Below are 8,283 nucleotides of genomic sequence, written 5' to 3' on the forward strand. Positions count from 1 at the left end.
TTTACAGCAAAAAAATGGTTACGATTTGTATTTTGCAACCCATGGTGATTTTCACTGAGAGTTCTCCATTTTTGTTGGAAGTTCTAAATTAATTTGCATCAAATTTGATTTCATGAAATGTAGAGTAATAAGTAGTAGGGATTTGTTTTTTAAAACGAAAAGAGAGAAAAAAGAAAACATAAAGAACAAAGTTCGTCTGTTCCTTATGGAAATTTCCTCACCTTTGATCTTTGATGCAGACAGAACCACCAAGTATCCCTCTGCTTCCATATCCTCAAGTTTGCTCAGGGTGGGAGGATAAGCGTCACCACTCACTTGCTCAAGATTAACAGCTAAGACTTTCCATCTGCAAATGAAATGTGACAATCTCCATTAAATAATAAATATAGAGATCTATTCATAAATGCATTATAATATAAACACATAGAAAATAAAAGGAAAATTAGGTGGAAAAGAACATTAGAATTCAATTACAAGTTCAAGCAAAGGGGAAAATGAGCCTAAATATTCATGCAAACTTCGTTCCTAAAACTACTGTCCAGTAAAAATTCAAGCTTCGCCTGTCCATGTTTTGTGCGTAAAGAATTATGTAAGCTTTTTCTCTGTATTTCCTTAATTAACAAGTCAAATATAAGAAAATTATAGCTTGACACAACCTTCCATAATCCAATGGTGATCCCTCAGAAAGGCCAACAAAGAGCATCAGAGACATCAAAAGCTTCAGATACGTGACTGAACTTACTCTGCATGAACGACCCATCCTGAAATCAGTGAGATGATTAATATAAAGATCGCTATAAAAGTCATACACTTGTACAGTACTTCCAATATTCCTATGCTATTATAAACTTGGAAACAGATTGATAATTGTTAATGCTGAGATCCGAAATCGATTTCTAAAGCTCTAACAAGTGACAGCCGGAAATTAATATATATATATATATATATATATATATATATATATATATATATATATATATATATATATATATAATAATACACACACACACACACACACACACACACACACACATATATAGATAATATTATATAAATATATTATATATAATATATATATAATATATATATATATATAGGAGGACAGAGGAAGGCGACGGCCAGTAGGAACACATCAGCATGAAGGTGGACTATTAGAAACGTTGCAATTCATTACAATTCTTTATTTCCTACGTTTCGTAATATCATTATTACATCTTCAGGGAATCTGTTAAACAATAAATAAAATTAATTTAAAATTACTTAAAAATTACTTTAAAAATTACTCTAAAATTCAACATTTGTAAATTACAACACAATTAAAAAAAACATACGAGAAACGAAAAAAAAAAATAATAAAATAAAAAGACCAAAGACCGCTAACCAACCTTGTGCCGAGAAGGCAAGAGACAGAATGACAGAACAAATAAAATTTAGCTCAGGTACAGTTGTGGTGGAGGAGGTCTGGGTATTTAACTGGGGAACCAGTTGTTTAATAAATAATGACTCCAGGATAGGCAGTTCTATGCATTGTTCGCTTGGCCTATGACTTGAAATGAAAACTTCTTTCTATATATATTTTTAAACAATTTTTCGAATGGTTTCTTATATTAGAGTGTTCGGGATTGGAGAGCCTACATCCCAGTACGGAAACTTAATCCCCGATGAGAGTCGATTCTGACCCGCAGTAACCTCCTCGTGGATCCGACATATGTCCCAGAGTTACACTTAGGGCAAGTATACTTATAGACCACGTTGGAGGTCAAGAGAGGGTCCAATCGATCTTTATATCTGAAAAAGGAACCGATTGTTAGCGGGTTTATTGAATTAATTTTAGATTAATGGCACCATAATGTTTATGAATAATTTGTGCAAACTTTTCCGAAAGGAGTCATCATGTAAGAACGGGAATTTGGCATAAAAAGCTAATTTTGGTACTGTACATGGTTGGCGACATTAGCGAATTGTTTGTTAAGAAACACAACGGAGCTTTTTATAAAACAAAGTCTGTGGGAAGCAATTATCCCTAAAATATCCAGAAAGGAAACTAATTTCTTGGTGGAAAGATTGCCAGTTCGATGTAATAAAAAATGCCCTGTGGAGAGAGTAAAAATAGAGTTAGTTTAAAATCATAAAAACAAGAACTATAGTAATTGGATCCTAGAACCAGTAAAACGTTTTTCTTTCTAAAAAACAGATGTACTAAAAGAGCCATTATCCCTAGTGACAAGAACGTCTAAGAAAGGTAATTGATCGTTCACCTCTTTTTCCACGGTAAAATTAATGTTACTATTTTGTTTAGTATTAACATATGCTAAAAAGGAGTCAATATCACAGTCATTTTTAATAAGGCGAAAGAATCATTTCCAAGTCATAGGCCAAGCGAACAATGCATATGAACTGCCTATCCTGGAGTCATTATTTATTAAAAACAACTGGTTCCCCACCAGTTAAATACCCAGACCTCCTCCACACAACTGTACCTGAGCTAAATTTTATTTGTTCTGTCATTCTGTCTCTTGCCTTCTCGCACAAGGTTGGTTAGCGGTCTTTGGTCTTTTTATTTTTATTTTTTTTTGTTTTCGTTTCTGTGTTTTTTTAATTGTGTTGTAATTTACAAATGTTGAATTTTAGAGTAATTTTTAAAGTAATTTTTAAGTAATTTTAATTAATTTTATTTATTGTTTAACAGATTCCCTGAAGATGTAATAATGATATTACGAAACGTAGGAAATAAAGAATTGTAATGAATTGCAACGTTTCTAATAGTCCACCTTCATGCTGATATATATATATATATATATATATATATATATATATATATATATATATATATATATATATATATATATATATATATATATATATATATATATATACATACTGACAGGCTGAGTAACAGTGACAACAATAGAGATGATTTATAAAATCTTTAAAATAATTTACAATACCATGTAATCCACTTAGTTAAAACAGAAATTGAACATTTTACAATATAAATTTTTTTAACAATTTATGTTAAAAGCAAGGGATATGATGAATTGTTGAGGTTAAGATCTGGTTTTCTAAAAAAAAAATTCTATCGACTCAGATATTCTCAATAATGATTCTTCATTAAAAGTACCAAGAACACTAACATTTTCTAGTCTTCTCCCTCTAGTATATTCCTAGTATATTCCTAGAATATTGTAAAATCAGTGATCTGGCAGGCTTGGTCAGCAAGGAGAAATGCCATAATGTTTGGAAGATCTTGTCCGGACTGACCTCTTTGATTGGCCAATGTGGGTGGCGCTACAGGATTCACATTTGTAAATATAGGTTATGCCAGACGAAAGGTCTAAAGGAAGTTTATCATTATGTTTTAGCAATGCTTGAATAGTATGGTTGTTGGTGAATATTAACTTGGGGTTCATTTACAACGTATTTAGAACAAGTGTCACCTGTAGGTGTGGCAGTTTAAAATACTTAGTCAGTTTATTCAGCCCTTGGTATATCTATTTTGCTAGTTATACTGATAGATTTATTTATGAACATTTTATTTATTTCTATATTATGTTATTAGGATAACATAATATACAAATAGTTTAAAAGAAATAGTTTAAATAACAGTTTAAAAGAAATTTTACTTTAGAGCCAAATGAATGCCAGGAAGTGCAAAATGAATAGGCTCTTTGTATTAAGGTTTTTATGTTATTTATTTTAATGTTAAAGAATGTAGCACTTTAGAAGTACATTCCAACAGGAACGATAACCACTTTTTATTCAATAATTTGCAATACAAACAATTTCAGGGTTTCGCCACAGGATCTCCACTTTCAGCCGCATGACCAACATATTTCTGTTTTCATGAAAATAAAAAGATATCTTAATGATTATCCCCTAGAGTTTAAACCAATAATTTATCACAAGTATGTTGTCGACACATTTTTTATTTTTAGGCATCTAAGTCACGCACAGCAATTCCATGATAGCTCGAATAGTAAACACCCTTGTATTCAGTTTACCGTGGAACGTGAAGGAAATAATATTTTTAACTTTTTACATGTAAGCAATACTAAAATTAGCTCAAATAGGTCGTCACTCTTAAGTGTTATAAATTGTCAGAAAGTTCTCTCTTACCGGTGGTGGGATGAATTTCCAAAGTGCTACATTCTTTATCATTAAAATAAATAACATAAAGACATTCATACAAAGATCATACTCTCTTTGCTCTTCCTGGCAGTCATTTGACTCTGAAATAAAATATCTTTTGAACTGTTTCAGAAAATAATCCTTATTCTAATAACAAAATATAAAGAGAAATAAAAAAGTTCCTAAAAATCTATTAGTGTAGTTAGCAAAATAGATATGCCAAGGGTTGATAAACTGACTGCGTATTTTAAACTGCACATGTAAGTGACCCTTGTTCTAAATACGTTATAAGAGAATTAAAACAAATATGTTAAAGTATGGGTTTCCCCACATGAACCCCAAATTAATATTCACCAAAAATCGTACTATTCAAGCATTGTTAAAACAAAAGGATAAACTTACTTTAGACCTTTTGTCTGGCATAACCTATGTTTACAAATGTGAATCCTGTTGTGCCACCTACATTGGCCAGTCAAAGACATCAGCCAGGACAAGATCTTCCGAATATAATGACATTTCTCCTCGCACTGGTTGCTTGCTGGCCAAGCCAGCCAGATCACCGATTTTACAACATACAAAGGAATGTAATAGAGTTAGGAGATAAAAAAAATAGTGTTCTTGGTACTTATAAGGGTGTAGGGTACACGACCTTTCCCCCGGGCGGAAAAATACGCGCGTGGAAAAGTTTTTGATAAAATTAGGTATGTCCTAACCATAACTGATATATGTTTCTGGTTAGTGTTATTATATTGGCAAATGACTGAATTATTTCGTAAAGCAACCAGAATAAAAACAATGTGATGAAGGTGAAATTTAAAAACAAAATCGTAGATATAATTTGGAAATAATCATGAAAAATATGATAATTAGGTTTAGGGAGTTTGTTTTACAACTAAATTGTGTATAAATGTTAGATCTTTCTAGTGGAGGCAATAACTTTGCTATAAATGTGTTTGTTAATGAGCTGTGATTGATTAAAAATGCTAATTGTTTACAAAGTGCAATTTTCAGATTTTCCAACCTACTTATGTTGACGTTTTGTATCGTAGCTAAGTAGGCTAGCGGCGCGGCGTCGGGTTTGCGTTTTCTTCAAGACTCTTCATCTGTCGACCCAATGTATGATTGACGCGTTTTTTTTTCTTTTTTGTGTGAAATATTTTTCCCGAAAACAAATAATATATATGACGCGCCAGGCGCGTCCTCTGTGCGCTTTTATGGAAAAAAATTTATTGCCGCGCTACGCGTCATCAGATCACGAAAGGGTTAATGAAGAGTCATTATTGAGAATCTTTGAGTCGATAGAAATATTCTTTTTGGGAAAACAACCTTAACCTTAACAATCATCTTATCCCTTGCTATTAATAAATAGGCTAAAAGATTTGTTTACATTTTAAACTGTTCAATTTCTATTTTACACACTAAGTAATTTATATGATATTGTAAGTCATTTAAAATTTTTTGTCAGTTAACTTTATTGCTGCCCGTTTGTACTCAGCCTTGTCATCCAATAATAATTGAATGGTCTTCTAACTAATGAAACAGTGTAATGCCTCTTTTAGGCTTGAAAACGATGTTTAGAAGGAACAACGAAATACATTGCGAATAAATTGTGGTGGTTCTTAACCTATGCGCTTCTTTTCTTGCTGAGGCTGATATTTCTAAGACATCTGTCTACTTTCAATATATATATATTGTATATTATATATATATATATATATATATATTATATTATATATATATATATATATATATAGATGTACGTATGTTTACTCTAAAGAAACCGATTCGCATCTCATGAATAATCCTCAAGGCTGAAGACGAATAACATATTAAACTGCTTTCACTGTTAGTGTTTACTGAGATCTATCACTAAGGCCATTTACAGCCGTATGACCTGACAATCTGTTCGTGTACGTTTTATGAGTCAATTAGAAATTGTAATTCTCTATCTCTAAGGATTTACGGCAAGAAAAATAATACAAATGAAGTTTCCCGCGACCGTCTCTGGAATACACTACCCAGTTTTTTACGATGTGTAGAAAACGTTTTATGCAATGATGCACTAATTCATATATTAATCTGCAATGACCCAGAAACCACTGAAATCACAAATCCTCTGGGTTGCCTTATACTCAACATTTCTTAAGTCAATCTAGTAAAAAAAATCTAGAGAAATTAAACTTCGGTCTATTAACCTGAGAGAAAAGATACTTGGTGTGGTATGTACAAGTCATTTTATAAGAACTCCTAAGTCAAGGCACTTCAAAACATCCTGAATGCTCTTACCAACAGTAATTATTCTAGGCACATTTTTATTTTTCCAGACTTTTATAATGAACACGAGATTTGAACGTTCAACAAATCCTTCCTACCTATTAGTTGAACATTTTGTTCTTTAATACCTCCATATCCCAAAAGACACCCACATGCATTATTATTGTAAAAACTAAGACTCCTAAATGCATATCTAGACTTTTGGCGACTCGGCTAAAAGATTTGGCCTGAAACAGCAGGCAAAAACTGGCGCATGTTAAAAAAGTTGGACAGCGAGGTGTGGCGAGACAAAAGAAGAGTAATAAGAAGTAACAAGTAACAGTAATGCAGCTGACAGCCGAAGAGATGTTTAAACATTGCTAGTTAATCCACAGAGCACCATGAAGAGTAGGCAGAACATTACTGGCTTTGTATGTAGATCAGTCAGTTACTGTCATATCGTCGAATAGTGGCGGAAACAGGCCTTTTAAAGAGGCATGCAGATAGACTGCCAGATTATGGCCTGCCCCTTTCTCACCCTATTCGACTCTCATTTTGTACTCAATTAGAAGAGAGAGCAACAAGCGGGGAAACGAAACCCAAACACTGCAGAGGACTGACACACACAGCCATGACACTGCTCGTTAGTGGAATAGGAAGCTGTCCATATCGAAAGTATGTTTTTCATACCAGAGCGTGGAAAGGACAGCAATGTCAATAAACAACACTCCAGATGCATAGTGCTTCAGAAAATAAGTAATGAAAATGATTCACCAGAATGGAAAAACGAATATTACACTATATAAGAAAAGGCAAGTAAATTTTAGGCAAGGATCAATATTATTCAAAATTGCAACTACTTTCGGAATTTTCAATTCAAAACATGGAAAAGTGTTGTAAAATTTCCATGTCTTACGTGATCTCCAGAGGGATGGAGAGAAGAACTAACGTAAAATTTTATTGCAATCAATAAAGCCACGAGAAAACGTGTACTATTGAAGTGAAAACCGTCAAAGAAACCCTAATCTCATCCTTCGGTACTCATAACACAACCGGAACGTATTTTCACTTACGTAGCAGCTGTAAAAGACGATGCGCGTGAAGTCTACACTCGGCACCTGCAGGTTAACTGGCGTTTCCCATTCAATCACTGGGTATATATTCACTATAGGTTCTGAAAGCAGTGCAGGTGGTGGTAAGTGACTCCGCCTATTCAACACGCACACGCTAAAAAGCACCAATCAAAATTGGAAAGCTTTCAAGGGCAACATCTCGAGGTAATTACCCAAACCATTTGGTTCACACCCATTCATACATATGTATATAATACACACACACATTATACCCACATACATACACACACACACACACACACACACACACACATATATATATATATATATATATATATATATATATATATATATATATATATATATAATATGATGTTTTGTTTAATTATCTCGATGAATTGGTCTTCAAATATTTCCAGATTTGATTGGTGCCTTTGAAGCGTGTGGGTGTTGAATACGCGATGTCCACTCATGACTTCACCGCTTGATACCTATACAAGAAAGAATGACACTCTATTGTTTAGAGAAATTGATGCGTTTCCTCAATGGTCCAGTGCATTTTGATAATGTCCTTCTTCATAGCAAACTGAAGTATTTGAAAGGATAAAGGAAATCACATGACAGAAGAGGAGTATAAAAGTTTATTTGCGAGATGCTTGTCAAAGAGGAAGGACGCTTCCTGAAGGGTAGGATTGAAGTTTCCGAACACCTACCTGCTCGACATGATCGAGCCAGGTTTCAGGCTTCCTATCGTCCAAGTCCTAATGAGGGTTCCCCTGCAGTGGAGGTGAGAATGTCAAGGCGGGGACCCATGGCACATAGGACTAGG

The 8,283-nt window shown here is 33.5% G+C and overlaps 1 long non-coding RNA gene across 1 annotated transcript; it reads right to left on the bottom strand.

Moving 5' to 3' along the window:
- Window positions 1-219: 219 nt before the first annotated feature.
- LOC135203279 (uncharacterized) lies at window positions 220-7,569 on the bottom strand. The gene is made up of 3 exons (XR_010311896.1): window positions 7,455-7,569; window positions 657-761; window positions 220-346 (listed from the first exon to the last, which is right to left on the bottom strand). It is a non-coding gene; the product is annotated as an uncharacterized LOC135203279 (long non-coding RNA).
- Between the last annotated feature and the right edge of the window lie 714 nt (window positions 7,570-8,283).

This window comes from Macrobrachium nipponense, chromosome 36, assembly GCF_015104395.2.
Source record: "Macrobrachium nipponense isolate FS-2020 chromosome 36, ASM1510439v2, whole genome shotgun sequence".
In the NCBI taxonomy this organism is placed as follows: domain Eukaryota; kingdom Metazoa; phylum Arthropoda; class Malacostraca; order Decapoda; family Palaemonidae; genus Macrobrachium; species Macrobrachium nipponense.